This window comes from Balaenoptera physalus (genome assembly GCF_965194825.1).
Source record: "Balaenoptera physalus genome assembly, chromosome: 5".
Taxonomy (NCBI): Eukaryota; Metazoa; Chordata; class Mammalia; order Artiodactyla; family Balaenopteridae; genus Balaenoptera; species Balaenoptera physalus.
Window position 1 is genome coordinate 145,912,821 of NC_138884.1, and position 16,911 is coordinate 145,929,731.

The following is a 16,911-nucleotide window of genomic DNA, read 5'->3' on the forward strand; positions in this document are numbered from 1 at the left end:
ACAGTACTATATAGCCAATTGTGTTAGTTGAGTTCCTAGGCTAACTTTGCTGGACTAACGAACAAACTGGACTTACGAATGCGCGCTCGGAACGGAACTCGTTCGTATGTAGGGGACTTACCACATATAAAAATCAACTGTTTCTCTGTGTACCCGCAACAAACAGAAAATGTAATTTTTAAAAAGGATATCATTTCCAATAACCACAAAAATATAAGACTCCTAAGACTTGGGAACTCCCCGGCAGTTAGGGAACTGCTGCCGGGGCCTGGGTTCAATCCCTGGTCAGGGAGCAAAAATCCCACAAGCCACGTGAAGATACCTAAGACTCAACCTAACAAAGACCTCTACGGAGAAAATAAACAAATGTATTGAAAGAAATTAAAGAAATCTTGGGAATTCCCTCGGAGTCTTGGATAGGAAAGCTCAATATCTTAAAGATGTCAATGATCAACAAATTCATCTAACAAATTCAATATATTTCCAGTCAAAAATCCCAAGATGGTTTTACAAAAACCTTGATAAAGATAGTTAAGAAAAATTTAAAAAAAGGGGGGGGGGATGTACAAGAACAAAGGGCAAAAGTGAGCCAAAACCCTCTGGAGAAGAACTGCCCTACCTAGTCTAGTCTATGGTAATTAGACAATAAGTAGTGGTGTAGACATAACCAAACATACCAATGGAACAGAATATAGAGGCCAGAAAAAGACCCACGCATATTGGAAACTTAATGTAGGAAGAGGAAGTGTTAAAATCAATGGGAAAAAAAGACTATTAAATGATGCTGAGACAAGTGATTATCCACACAAGACAAAAATTAAATCACCACCTCTCACCAGTCACAAAATAAATTACAGGTGTACTAAAGACCTAAATATACAAACTGTTTTCAAAATTAGAAGGAAATATAGAATATCTTCATGAACTCAGTTAAGGAAAAATTACTAAATACATGGAAAGCAAAAAACAAAGAATTACTAAACTTGACTACACCAATTTTTTTTAAAAATTCGTAACAATGGAAACCAAAAACAAAACCAAAAGACAAGACACTAGGAAAAGTAATTCCCCTCCCTCCAAAAAAAGGGGAAAAAACGAACTCCTACTAATTAATAAGAAATATACACAACAAAAATCTATTAAAGATTTTAAAATAAATTATATTAAGGCATGCATGGCTAAAAGTGATATAAATTCTTGTCAAGGTTCTAGTTCTCAGGAGTTCCCTGGTGGTCCAGTAGTTAGGACTCAGCGCTTTCACTGCCTGGGCCAGAGTTCAATCCCTGGTTAGGGAACTAAGATCCCTCCTGCAAGCCGAGAGGCGCAGACAAAAAAAAAAAAAAAATGCTCTAGTTCTCATGCTGAATGATGCACTCATGTGTGTTTATCATATTATTAAAAATAAACAAACAACAGCCATTACTGGGCAAATTATTTGTGTCATGAATCAAGGATTATGATCATCTAATTTTGTACAACTGGGGTCCAAGGAGAGGTTGAAAACTGATTTTATTAGCTTCCCATCTAAAGTGTGAAATCCATTCACATGAATTGCTTCTCTTTAAATGTGTTGTGTAAATTGAATAATATTTACTAATCCTTTGACAAACTCTCTTATTTACAATTTTCCAACAGGCTGTGTTCATTTTTTCTGACTTAATTGCTTCTTAATGCAATTCTTAATTTGTAAGAAAGCTGTGTCAGCATAGGGGGTCACAGTTACCTTACCTGCTATTGCAGCAAATATATCTAAACAACCTAATGGATCGGAAAGAGGAACAGCAATTCCATTTACAGGACATTTCAAGAAAAAGTAAAACTATAGGAACAGAAAACAGATCAGTGGGAAGGCGTTATCTTAAAGGGCACAAGGAACTTTTGGGGGGTGACAGCAATGTTCTATATCTTGACTGTGGTGGTGACTGCATAATGATATGAATTTGTCAAAATCATGGAAATGTAAGGATGAATTTCACTACATGTAAACTAAACTTCAATAAACTTGACTTTAAAAGAAGGAGAGGACAATGCTACAAATTAGAATTTAACCTATTAAAGAGATTCTTATTCAATATTAACATTATCATCATACTAAGAAGAACTGTAGCTTGTAATCTAAACTTATGTACAGTTTGACTCACAACTAGTACCTGCCTATGGAATCAGAAAATTCTCCCCCTAAAAAACCTTATTATTCTTAGCCACTTTATTGGTAAAATTAAACCTTTTAAATTTGGAACTCAATTCCTGAAATACTTCCGATTCATATTTTCATTGTTCTTTTTTTTTAATTATCTACCAAGTCTGACAGGAATTATATATGTAGTTTATAATGCTAATATAATAATAGCCTCAATAGTCTCAACTATGTATTCTTCTATTTCTATGTTACTGAATCAAGCATTTTTATGCATTGTCCTTTCATCCTTACAATAACCTTGTGAAATAGGTATAATTATTCCCCCTATTACATGAGGACTATTTTAACAGTATGCTTTATATTTAAGAGCTAGTATGACTAACAGTTAAGAGCCTACTGACCACTGTATCCCCAGAATACAGTAGGTACTCAATAAATATTTGTTGAATGTTGGCTTTACCTGTGACTACATAATCCTGGGCAGTTATTTATCTCTGTAAACTTCAATATCCTCATCCATCATAAGATAAAACAACTCTGGGAAGTCGGTATGTTAATCCTTTACATAAAGTGCCTGGCACACTATGAGTATTGAATGAATGTAACTTTATTACTATTATGTCTTTGATAGCATCAATCAGAGCTGTATCATATTGCCAAAGCTTCATATTAAGAATAAAGCAGTAGGGGCTTCCCTGGTGGCGCAGTGGTTGAGAATCTGCCTGCCAATGCAGGGGACACGGGCTCGAGCCCTGGTCTGGGAAGATCCCACATGCCGCGGAGCGGCTGGGCCCGTGAGCCACAACTACTGAGCCTGCGCGTCTGGAGCCTGTGCTCCGCAACAAGAGAGGCCGCGATAGTGAGAGGCCCGCGCACCGTGATGAAGAGTGGCCCCCGCTCGCCGCAACTAGAGAAAGCCCTCGCACAGAAACGAAGACCCAGCACAGCCATAAATAAATAAATTTAAAAAGAATCCCACTCTTTAAAAAAAAAAAAAAGAAGATAAGTTTGCAGGCAGAGTAAAGAGAATAAGTCACTTTATAGCCAACTCCTTTCCATTTATAAAAAAAAAAAAAGAATAAAGCAGTAACAGATGATTATACCTAAAACCTAACTGCTCTTCATGCAAAACTGAGATGTTCTTCCTTCTAACTTGTTAAAACAAAAATTAGTACATTTTAAAGGGATAAAAAGTAAACTAATGAATCTTTTAAAGAAAGAAGAATCCCCCTCTGAAAATGGAACTAAGTCTAAGCAGTATACAGTTGACAAATATTTGGGCCCACAAGTCAGGGCTGGAAATTATTTGGGCAGAAAGTGGTCATGTCATGGGACTTACTTTAGGGCAAGGTGATTGATCTAGATATTTTAAACTGCATGCTAGAAATTTACAGTATAAGAGAAATTACATGAGATTACTGGAAGAGATCTTAGAGCTCATTTTATAGAAGAAATAGATTGAAGAGGCTAATTGGAAAATTAAGTAAAATATCGATAACTTGCCAACCATAAAACAATTCTGCACTTCAAGAGTCCCATACCATGGATAATAATATCTTAAAATCCTTATTTACTCACGGCCCTGAGTTTTGACACACAAAGTCATAGAATAACACATAGATAAGAAATGAACTTAGATAATCTGTGATTTCATCTAAGTTCTGTTTAAGGTATTTTGATGCTTTTCTTGCCAGGCATGTTTTGGTTGTTTTCTTCATCATCCAAAGAACTACAATGGCCAGGTTCCTGGGCATAACCTAACAAATGCTGGTTTGTTCAATTTATTTTGTGATGGTGAAAATCTAAGAGGGAATTATCATCCTAAAATACTCTGAATAATCAAACATTAGAGTTATTTAAAGAACTGATGAGCAAAGAGATGGCAAGACAAAATCAACCTGACTGCGCTACCCACAATTACCACTGGAGCTAAAAATGATACTGCTGCCTAGCTATACTCCTTTAATATTTTTATCCTCCTAATCTCTGTTACCATTTCACATATGCTCAAATTGTAGGGCAGTAATAATAAAGGCCATAATAAGTATATGGAGGAAGAGATCACATTAAGCACATCTTAGAATCCAACCTATCTTGAGGATGAAGGTAAGCAACAAAGGTCTGTTTTTTTGTTTTTTGTTTTTTTTTTGGCCACACTGCACAGCATGCATCAAACCCGTGCCCCCTGTAGCGGAAGCAGAGCCTTAACTACTGGACCACCGGGGAAGTCCCCAAAGGTCTCATTATTAATCAGTAACCCTAAACTTATATAAATATTCATTTCTAGACTTAGTCTATGAACTATCTGTAAGAAATACTAAATGGTGAAAATAAATGTTTAGCCATGTATATTCTGTGAATAAGCACACTTCCAAATCAAGTAAGAACCAGACAGGACAATATGTACTAGGAGGTTTGGTTAGGGAAAAAGTAGCAATCAAAGTCACCAGCTTATCCCCTGACCATTGCACAGACTTTTAAGAAGTCTCAAATATGGTCACAAAAGCCTCTTGTACATCCAAAGAGAGACACATAAAAGACTTAAAAGACTTGTTTCAACTGGCTTAAGGTAGTCAAGCAACTGCTTTACAGGAAGCTGAAGCTAGAGGTGATCAGGGTATATGGCAGATTCCCAGTCATCAAGAAGCCTAAAATCTACTTAGGTTCTATTCAGCAAAGCAAACTGGGAAAAGTTTTCTTTTTGAAGGAGAGAGAAATTGCCAATCCAGCAACTGCCATCCTCAAGACCCTAGTGCAGGACTTCCCTGGTGGCGCAGTGGTTAAGAATCCGCTGGCCAATGCAGGGGACATGGGTTCGAGCCCTGGTCCGGGAAGGTGCCACATGCTGTGGAGCAACTAAGCCCATGTGCCACAACTACTGAGCCTGCGCTCTAGAGCCTGCAAGCTACAACTACTGAGCCCACGTGCCACAACTACTGAGCCCATGCGCCCAGAGCCCATGCTCCGCAACAAGAGAAGCCACTGCAATGAGAAGCCTGTGCACCGCAACGAAGAGCAGCCCCCGCTCGCTGCAACCAGAGAAAGCCTGCACGCAGCAACGAAGACCCAACGCAGCCAAAAATAAATAAATAAATAAATAAATTTATTTATTAAAAAAAAAAAGACCCTAGTGCAGATAATTCTAAAACCTTCGCCAACTTCTTCACTACCGTGACTTAAAAGGAAGCAAAGAACTGCTCTTCACAACAACCTTTTTTAATATTCTGGTTTGACAGGATATGAATTCATTAATGTGAATTTATCCTAGAGGTAACTCGATAACTAGCTTAGCTTAGAGTATATTTTCTTCTTCTTCCAAACAATGAAGGGATAACAGTAGTTAACATTTATAGAGCATTTACTCTATGCCAGCATTATTCGAAACTCACTACATGTATTAATCTATTTAATCTACACAATCCTACAAAACAGGTATAATTCCCCATTTTACATTTGGGGAAACTGAGGCACCGGGCGATTTTTTTTTTTTTTTTTTTTTTTTAAGTAAGAATTTCAACCTAAGCCGTCTGGCCCCAGACTCTGTGCTCTTAAAAGTTTTTCTGTCTCATGATTATACAAGTGTTTTTAACATTGAAACTGTGAACGAATCATATAGAACCTCTCCCACCCCACCCCTGGGAGATTTTTCTACCTACTTCCTTTATTGACTCATAACATGAGCTGATTAGAAGGCTTAAAATATGCTAAATGGGAATTACATCTACCTTATCTACATAAGCATACATATTTTTTTTCCCTTTCCAAAAAAAGGGGGTGGTGGGAGGAGGGAATTAATTATTTAACTCACAAATTCTCTCATATAAGTTCTGTAGGCCTTAGGGAGAAAGTGACAGTATCAGAAATTCTTTCTCCTTTGGCTTTAGGGTTGAGCTTTTTTTTTTTTTAACATCTTTATTGGAGTATAATTGCTTTACAATGGTGTGTTAGTTTCTGCTTTATAACAAAGTGAATCACCTATACATATACATATATCCCTGTATCTCCTCCCTCTTGTGTCTCCCTCCCTCCCACCCTCCCTATCCCACCCCTCTAGGTGGTCACAAAGCACTGAGCTGATCTCCCTGTGCTATGCGGCTGCTTCCCACTAGCTATCTATTTTACATGTGGTAGTGTATATATGTCCATGCCACTCTCTCACTTCGTCCCAGCTTACCCTTCCCCCTCCCCGTGTCCTCAAGTCCATTCTCTACGTCTGCGTCTTTATTCCTGTCCTGCCCCTAGGTTCTTCAGAACCATTATTTTTTTTTAGATTCCATATATATGTGTTAGCATATGGCATTTGTTTTTCTCTTTCTGACTTACTTCAGAGCTTATTTTTTTTTTGTTTTTGACTTACTTCAGAGCTTATTTTTTATTTGTTTTTTAGAAAGAAATGTTGGCCTGCAATTCTGTATTAGCAAGAAACAAAGATTCTCAGGTATAGACTTTATATGCTAATTAAGATTTACCCATATTTACCTGGAACCAAAATATAAACTTTCTCATAATGTTAAATAAAAAGGCCCCTGCAGAAGCAACTAGGGGAAAATGTGCACCCAGTCTCTCACTCTGAGGCCTAAACCCTAACTATTTACAAGATTATCTCCCTTTACCTAATTAAGCCAAGGTTTATACCTTCCCCACAGGCCCTGGGTCATGCGTGCTTACAGGGCCTGTAGAATGTATAATGAATAGATCAATGAACAAACGCATGCTTATTCTTATTTGAAGGACTAAATATCATCTTCTCCACTGTACCTGCGACTCTAATCACTGGGCAAGAATCTCTGCCGTTGCTGTAACTACTACAAATTCAAAGTTTTACAGATATTGGGTTTTTGTTTTATTTTTAGATAGTTAAATTTCAAGGAAGAAACATCAGGAAAAAGTTACTTTCCCTTCTATTCTTTATAAAGCTAAAATCATTCATAGAAAATCCTAGAAATATTTATTCACACTCAGAAGCTGTTAAACAATAAAATTATAGGACTTCCCTGGTGGCGCAGTGCTTAAGAATCCATCTGCCAATGCAGGGGACACGGGTTCGATCCCTGGTCCGAGAAGATCCCACGTGTCACAGAGCAACTAAGCCCGTGCACCACGACTACTGAGCCTGCGCACTAGAGCCCGCATGCTGCAACTACTGAGCCCGCGTGCTGCAACTACTAAAGCCTGCGCGCCTAGAGCCCGTGCTCCGCAACATGAGAAGCCACCACAATGAGAAGCCTGCGCACCGCAACAAAGAGTAGCCCCCGCTCGCTGCAACTAGAGAAAGCCCACACGCAGCAACGAAGACCCAACGCAGCCAAAAGTAAAAATAAAAAAAAGAATAAAATTATATACTGGGCTATAAATTAACTCTTTCATCAAGAATGAAGGTCACTGAAATATTTTTCCACTGTTTTCCCACCACACTTAGAAAAAAATCTAAACTCTTTAACATGGTCTTTATAAAGATCAACCCAGGGGCAGCCCACCCCTCCTCTCTGATCTCATTCATCCCTCATTTCTCTTTCACTGGCTTGCTGAGCTCCAGCCACACTGGCCCTATTCCTGCAACACACCAAGCTTGTTCTGCACCTCCTGTTCTCTAGGCTACAAGGGTCTTCCAGATCATCCACAGACTGAATCCTCCTGACACATCATGCAGCTCTCACTTCAAATACCACCTCTTCAGAGAGACATTTCCTTCATGGCTCCCCTCCCCCAAATAATATCACATTTCCAGGTAGCTGCCCCATCATTCTCTATTTGAGATCGCATTACCCGATTTGTTCACTATATTTATCATTCTCTAAGATTATCTTGTTTATATGTTTAATGCATGTCTCCTCTAACAGAATATAAGGTTCCATGAGAACAAGTACTGCATTTATCTTATTTACTACAATCTCTCAAGGAGCTAAAATGAATAATACTATACTACTAAATGTACAGGCTCGTATGAAAATTTTGATATCTTATAACCATTCTAACTCATTATATTGCTCTCTTAGGATTCTTCCGTTTTTTCCTACCCATTAGCACCTACCATGATAGAATTAAACAGAAAGAAATATGGACAAACAAGTAGACTTTATACTGTATGATCAGTTCAGGGAATGAACTAAGGTTTCAGAATTAATGGCATGTCTTTCAAATTGTACACTGATCCTACTTATCAATAAACACTAGTAATTATAAGTAAACTGTTAATTATGTTTGAAAAGAAACTATCAGATGAAATTTAGCATTTATGAGCAATATACTTTCATGCATATCATGAAATACAGATGAAAATATTGAATATAATTTAGAAATAAAACAAACTCCATTTTAGGATTTAACACATAGTTTAGATATCATCTTCTATCTAAAATTTAATTTTATCTCCAAATAAACCACGTTTAAAGAATTAAAGGAAAGTATGACAACTGTAACTCATATAACTCACATCAATAAAGATACAGATATTATTTTAAAAAAGAATAAAATGGAAATCCTGGAGTCAAAAAGTATAACAATTCTAGAGTTGAAAAGTATTAAGAACCAAAATTTTAAATTCGTTAGCAGAGTTCAAAAAGCAGATTGGAGATGACAGAAGAAAGAGCCAATGCACTTGAAGATATATCAATAGAAATTACCAATTCTGAAGAACAGAAAAGAATTTTTAAAAAAAATCTTTTACTGAACAGAGCCTCAGAGACTTAGGAATACCATCAAGCATGCCAACATACATGTAATGAGAGTCCCAGAAGAAAAGGGAAGAGAGAAAAAGATAGAAAAAATACTTGAAGAAACTATAGTTAAAACTTACCAAATGTTTAAACTATGGTAATCTCTACATTTAAGTTTACTGATTCCAAAGTAGGATTAACACATAGAGATCCACACCTAGACATACCACAGTAAAATTGTTGACTAAAGACAGGAAATCTTGAATGCACAAAAAGAAAAATAACTCATCAGAAACAATGAAGGCCAAAAAGCACGAGATGACATATTCAAAATGCTAAAAGGAAACAAATGTAACAAAGAATTCTATATCCAGCAAAACTATTCTTCAAAAATAAAGGCAAAATAAAAACAATCCCAAGAAACAAAAACTGAGATAATTCATTAATAACAGACTTTCCTTACAAGAAATCCAAAAGGAAGTCCACCAGACTGAAAGGAATAACCAGCCCATAACTCAAATACATAAAAAGAAATAAAGATCACATAAACGGTAAATACATGGTAAATATTAAAAAAAAAAAAAACTTTAAAAATACTTGTTCTTCCCTTAACTATCTTTAAAGACATACAGCTGCATTAAAATATTATAAAACTGTATTGTTGGGCTTCTAGAACATAAAAATTTAATATGTGTGACAATACTAACACACAGGAGGGGGGAGAAAATGGAGCAAATTTTCTATATTTTACTACAATTAAATTAGTCAATTCTGAAGTAAACTGTAGTAAATTAAGACACACACTGTAATCCCTAAAGCAACCTAAGAAAATAATAAAAAATCCAGTTAAGAAACTAACAAAGGAATTAAAATGATACCCTGGAAAATATCTACTAACTCCAGAACAGGGAGTAGAAGGCAATCAAAAAATAAAAAGGAAATGAGACGTATGGAAAGTAACTAGCAAAATTGAATAAATCTGAATATCAACTATTACATTAAATGTGAACAGATTAAACCTTCCAATCAAAAGGCAGAAGTGGTCAAACTATTTTTTTTTAAATAGGCATTTTAACTATATACTGTAAGATACACTTTAGATTCAAAAACAAATAAGTTGAAAGTAAAAAAAAAGAAAAAGATATAGAATGCAAACAGTAAGCACAATAGAGCTGGAGTAGCTACACTAACACCACACAAACTACTACTATAAGATGTATGTATGTGTATTATTGTATATGTATATCATACCTAACACCAGTGTCCCAAAAATATGAAGCAAAAATTGACAGAATTGGCCTTCCCTGGTGGTGCAGTGGTTGAGAATCCGCCTGCCAACGCAGGGGACAAGGGTTCGAGCCCTGGTCTGGGAAGATCCCACATGCCACGGAGCAACTAAGCCCCATGCACTACAACTACTGAGCCTGCGCTCTAGAGCCCGTGAGCCACAACTACTGAGCCTGCGTGCTGCAACTACCGAAGCCCACACGCCTAGAGCCCATGCTCCACAATAAGAGAAGCCACCGCAATGAGAAGCCCGCGCACTACAAGGAAGAGTAGCCCCCGCTCACCACAACTAGAGAAACCCCGCGCGCAGCAACGAAGACCCAATGCAGTCAAAAATAAATAAATAAAATAAATAACTTAAAAAAAAAATTTGACAGAACTGAAAGGAGAAACAGACACTTCAATAATAATAGAAATTTTAGAATCTCACTCTCAATAATTAATAGCTAGACAGAAAATAAGCACAAAGAACCAACTTGACCTGACACCTATAAAACATTCCACCCAACAAAACCTTTCTAGCACACATAGAACATTCTTTTTTTTTCTTTTCGTTTTATTTATTTATTTATTTTTTTGGCTGCATCGGGTCAGTTGCAGCATGAGGGATCTTTTGTTGCCGCGCACAGGCTTCTTTAGCTGTGGTGCGTGGGCTTCTCTGTAGTTGTGGCATGTGGGTTTTTTTCTCTCTCTAGTTGTGGTGCGTGGGCTCCAGGGCACATGGGCTCCGTAGTTTGCGGCACACAGGCTCTCTCGTTGAGGCGCGGGGGCTTAGTTGCCCCGCGGGCTTAGTTGCCCCACGGCACGTGGGATCTTAGTTCCACGACCAGGGGTTGAGCCCATATCCCCTGCATTGGAAGGTGGATTCTTTACCACTGGACTAACCAGGGAAGTCCCAAACATTCTTCATAACAGATTACATACTAGGCCATAAGAATGTCTCAATAAATTTAAAATGAGAAAAATACAAAGTATATTCTCTTACTACAGGGGAATTAAATTAGAAATTAGCAACAATGAAATTTAGGGAATCCCCAAATAATTGGAAATTAAACAATACGTCTCTAAATAACCCATGGGTCAAAGAAGAAATCACAGAGGAAATTAGGAAATATGAATGAAAATTTTAAAAAGCAGAACATATAAAAACATATGGCAGCTAACAATGTTTAGAAGGAAATGTAGGCCTATATCAGAAAAGAAGAAAGATCTCAAATCAAAACCTAAGCTTCTACCTTAAGAAACCAGAAAGAGAAAAGCAAACAAAATCTAAAGCAAGCAGAAGGGAGGAAATTATAAAGATTAAAATGGAAATCAGTGAAGTAGAAAACAGAAAAACAACTGGGAAAAAAACAATTACACCAAAACTTTTTACTTTGAAAAGAGCAACAAAACTGACAAACCTTTAGCTAAAATGACCAAGTAAAAAAGAGAGAAGACACATGCTGCCAAAATTAGGAATGAAAGAGCAACACCACTACCTATGCTTGCAAAATTAAAAGCACATATAGGAATATTATAAAGTGTGTGCCAAACATATGAAATAGCTTAGATGAAATAGACAAATCCCTAGAAACACAATTACCAAAACTAATAATTCAAAACTTAGCAAAAAATCTGAATAGATCTATAACAAGTAAAGAAACTGAATTAGTAGTTTAAAAATTTCCCAAAAAGAAAAATCTAGGCCCAGGTGCCTTACTGGCGACTTCTATCAAATATAGTCAAGGAGGTAGCAATACCAATCCTTCACAAACTCTTATAGAAAATAGAAGAGGGAACACTTCCGAATTTATTCTGCGATTAATATGTATTACTATGTTACAAAATCCAAAGACATCACAAGAAAACTACAGACCAGTATCTTCCATAAATATAGACACAAAAATGTTCAATTAAACATTAGCAAACTAAATCCAGCAACATATAATAAGAATTATATACCATGACCAAGTGGGATTTATCCCAGGAATATAAGGCTGGTTTAGTTGCTAAAAATCAATTAATATTATACACTATATTAGTGGAATAAAGGACAGAAACCACAAGATCATCTCAAGACATCAAGGTGACCAACCATTCTGGTTTGTCTGGGACTGAAGGGCTTCCCAAGATGCAGGTCTTCCAGCACTAAAACCAGGACAGTCGTGAGCAAACTGTGACAGCTGGTCTTGCTAAGAGATGCAGAAAAAGCATCTGATAAAATCCAATACCCATTCATGATAAAAACTCTGAACAAAATAGAATTAAAAAGGAAACTTCTACCACGTATAGAAATCTGCTATACAACACTCTGTTTATAGTTAGCAACACTGTACTGTATTCTTAAAAAGTTAAGAGAGTAAATCTCATGTTAAGTTTTCTTACCACAATAACATGTTTTTTTAATTTTTAAGTAAAAGATTTGTACACTGAAAATTTTAAAACATCACTTAGAAAAATTAAAGATCAATAAATTTAAAAAAAAATTTCATGTTCATGTATTAGAAAACTCAATATTGTAAGATGGTAATTCATCCCAAACTGATCTACAGATTCAATGCATTCCCCATCAAAATTCCAAAACTTTTTTCGCAGACACTGACGAGTCGATTTTAAAATTTTTATATATAACCCACAAAAGCCACAATTTTCAAAAGTAAGAACAAAATTTAAGAGCTTACACTACCTGGTTTCATAAATTACCATAATGCACAGTAATCAAGACAGGGTGGTACTAGCCAAAGGACAGACATACAGATAATGAAACAGAATTGAAAGTCCAGGATTAAATATTTACAATTACAATCAATGGAGAAATGACAGTCTTTTCAACAAACGGTGCTAAGACAACCCATATATAACAGGTGAATTTAGACCCTTATTTCGCACCATACACAAAAATTAACTCAAAATAGATCACAAATCTACATATAACAGGAAAATCTATAAAATATCTAGAGGAAAACAAAGGAGAAAATCCTCAAGATCTTGGATGAGGGAGAGTTCTTAAAACAACAAAAGCAGGATCCATAAAAGAAAAATTGGGAAATTAAGCTCCATCAAAATTAAAACTTTTGTGCTTCAAAAGACTCCAGTAAAAATGAAGAAAAGAAAAAAGCCACAGACTGGGAGAAAATATTTGTAAATCATGTATCTAAGAAAGGACTTACATCCAGAATGTATACAAAACTCTTATAACTCAATTATAATAAGACAACCGGCAAAAGATTTGAATAGCTATTTCACCCAAAAGGATATATGAATGAATATCATATGAAAAAATGCTTACTTAACACCTTACATCTTTAGGAAAAACGCAAATTAAAATCACAATGACTTAAAACGCTTCACACCCAGTACAATGGCTAAAATAAAACAGACAGACAATAACAAGTGTTGACAAAGGTGTGAAAAAACTGTAACTCTCACACATCACTGTTAGGAATATAAAATGTAAGGCCACTTTCAAAAACAGTTTGGCAGCTTCTTAAAAAGTGAAACAGATGACCCAGCAATTCTATTCCTAGGCATCTACCCAAGAGAATGAAACCACATGTCCACATAAAGACTCGCACTCAAACTTTCAAGCTTCATTATTTGCAACAGTCAAAAACTGGAAACAATCCAAATGCCCGTCAACTGGTCAACAGATAAACAAAATATGGTATAACCACACATTAAAATACTCTTCAGTAATACAAAGGAACAAAATACTGACACATGCTACAATACGGATGGCTCTCCAAAACACTACGCTAAGTGAAAAGCCAGATGCAAAAGACTACATGTTGTACGTTTCCATTTATACGAAAGATAAAGGCAAATCTACAGAAACGAAGCACAAATCAGTGGTTGCCTGGGGCCAGGAGTGAGAATAAGGGTTAACGGCAAACAGGCTAGAGAGAACTTTCAGAAGTGATAACACGTTCTAAAATTGGCTTGTGGTGATAATTTAAGAACTCAATATATTTATTAAAAAATCATTGAATTTTCACTCAGGATTAATTTTTGGTATTAAATGATAACTCAAAAAGCTAATTTTTTAAAAAAGTGTATATATCCAAGAGAAATGAAAACATATCCACACAAAAACTTGTACACAAGTGTGCGTAGCAGCATTACTTGTAATAGCTAAAAAGTAGAAACTCAAATGTCCATCAACTAATTAACGGATACATAATATGTGGTATATCCATACAATGGAATATTACTCAGCAGTAAAAAGAAATGAAATACTGACACGTTACAATGAGGATGAACTCTGAAAACATTATGCTAAATCAAAGAATTCAATTATGAAAGATCACACATTGTATGATTCCATTTATAGAAAATGTCCAGAGTAGGCAAATCTATAGAGACAGAAAGTAGTTAGCGGCTGCCTAGGGCTGGGGGTTCTGTGGGGAAATTGAGAGTGACAGCTAATGGGTATGAGGTTCCTTTTTGGGGGGTGATGAAAATGTTTTAAAACTGATGATGGTGATAGTTTCACAACTCTGTGAATATATTAAAAACCACTGAACTGTACACTTTAAATTGGTGAATCAAATGGTAGGTGAATTATATCTCAATAAAGCTGTTACCAACAACAACAGCAATAAACCTCGGTGTACGATCTGTGAGCAGGTGAAGCCATCAGCGCTGGTAAGGCCCTACCACAGCTGCAGTTACCCACCTATCTACTTAGGACAGAAAAATCTCAAAGTTACAAATTCTTTCCAACCTACTGTGATTATTTCGTAAATGAGTTTATGTGTCTGAAATGAAAAGCAATGATTTATCAAAGCAATTAGTTCAGTCACTAAGCTTAAAAAACATATTGATATTAAATTTTCAAATTTCAAATGCCCAAGATATATCAGTTTTCTACTTCGTGTGTTTACTAGGAGATACCTCAATAATATTCATATGAGCTCACTGTGTAAACTGTATTACATCATATTTAAACTTTATTCCTAAACCCCTTAAATGTAATTCAATAGTTTCCAGTCTTATATAAAGTCATTCTACCTTTGGAAGAAAGGAAGAAACTCTGAAGCTCAAATATCCAAACCTATCTTAGTAAAGCATACATTCTTCTGTGCATTCTGTCACTATCCTGTGATTATGGCACTAGACAAAGTACATCATTTATCTCTCGATACAGACCCACAGATAAAAAGAAAAGGCAAATCTGATTACCAAACACCAGATTACTGTTCCATCGTCACCGGATTAAAATTTAAACCACACGGCTGAAATAAATGTTCATGAAGACAAAAAAGGGGGTGAAATTCAGTTTTACAATAAAGTGTTCCCCTCTTACTCCTTTAATGAAGTACTAAGAACGTAAAGAAAGGCTATTCTGCACCGTAGCCAGCTCCTAGAAAAAAGAGAGCCCGGGATGCTGGCACATGGGAAACACTAGAAACTATGCAATCTGGATTACTCCTGGGGTAGTGGAATATTTTTCTTTATTGACATGGAATAAAAATGCCCAAGTAGAGCAAGAGGGGACTCGGCTGCCCTGCTCGCAAAGCTCGCAAAGCTGCTCGGGCGGTCAGTACCAGCCCTGGTCGAGCCCTCACCGTCCTCCTCCCGCGTCCCCCCCCCCCCCCCGCCGCCCCGCCAACATCCAGGAGCAAGGTCCCTGAGGGCCAGCTTCGCGAAGAGAGGATCCAGAAGGCGGTCACTGGACGCGCGTGTTACAGAGCCCGTTTTTGTTTTGTTTAAAAAGCAGATTCCTATCAGAGCTCAGCCTCCCCACTCCCGGGGGGATAGGGGGAAGTGGCAGCAGGGGGCCGGCGTGCAGAGCGAGAATAAAAGAATGACCGCGTACAACCTGCCGTGCCAGCTAACAGCGGAGGGCAGGAAAGGTAAGAGGCGGCGATGAGGCCCGACGGGGAAGGAAACTGGTCTCCAGCCCTCCACGCCACCCCACGAGGCCGGAGCCTCCCAGGTCCCGCCCCGGGCTCGCCGCCCTGCCCCGGCGCCGGCCGCAGCCTCCCGCCCTCCCCGACCCTCCCAGGACGCGCTTCCTCCGGAGCCGGACCCCCGCCCTGGCCTCCTCGCGGGATAAGGCGGGTCAGTTCAGTCCGCTTCTCGGCAGAGGTGACTCGCGCGGCGGTGTAAACACTGCGAGACCAGCTGCGCGCGGCCCATCCCCCCCGCCGGGGTCCGTAACCTCTTCGCGCAGCCCTGCCCGGCGCCCCGCGCTCTCCGCGGGCGGGCGCGCCGCCCGCCTTCCCCTTTCTCCAAGTCCCGCTCCCCGACCGCTGCCCGGGGGCACTCAGCCTCCTTCCCCAGCTCCCGGCCGGTGTCACCGCCACAGCCTCCGGAAAACCCTCCGCAAACCCCGGAGCCAACAACACAGGCGCGGGGCGGGGGCGCGGAGGGAGGCGGTGGCACTCGGGACGGCGAAGCTTTCTCGCCGCACCCTCCGCGCTCCCTCGCACCAGCCTCGGCGGCCCGCGCGCTCTTACCTGTTCTCCGCGTCGCCCGGGAAGACCGCCGCGTCGCCTTCCCTCCCGGCAGGGCCGCGGACTAGCCGCCGCCGCCGCCGCCGTTGGCCGGGCGTCCGGAGGGAGCCGGGGCCTCCCCGGCTGCCCGAGCCGCTCCACTGGGAGAGGAGGAGACAAAACAGCGGCGCGCCGCCCCGCGCAGAGCCCCCCGCCCGCGCCGCCCCGCCGACCACCCTCCCCAACCGCCGAGGCGACGGCGGCGACACTGAGCCCGGCGCGGGGAGCAATGGTGGCCCCCGCCCTCGCCCCGCTCCCGGCCCCCTCCCTCCACCCCCCGCCTCGGCTCCTCCCCCTCGGCCTCCAGCCGCCGCCAACAGGACAGTCGAGTCCGCCTCCCCAACCCCGC

General features: G+C 39.1%; 1 protein-coding gene across 12 annotated transcripts in view; it reads right to left on the reverse strand.

The window, feature by feature from the left end:
* ELF2 (E74 like ETS transcription factor 2) overlaps nucleotides 1–16,911 on the reverse strand; it is a 95,653-nt gene that overhangs the window by 78,386 nt on the left and 356 nt on the right. For 7 of the 12 annotated variants that reach the window (XM_082462178.1, XM_082462176.1, XM_082462170.1 and 4 more), the window contains exon 1: nucleotides 16,527–16,660. The exons of 1 other annotated variant lie outside the window; for it this stretch is intronic. The gene's annotated coding sequence lies outside the window, so the exon portion shown is untranslated. Of the gene's footprint in view, nucleotides 1–16,526; nucleotides 16,762–16,911 lie in introns of those variants that run through there. 4 more of the 12 variants (XR_014263752.1, XM_082462158.1, XM_082462175.1 and 1 more) reach the window with 3 other exon arrangements.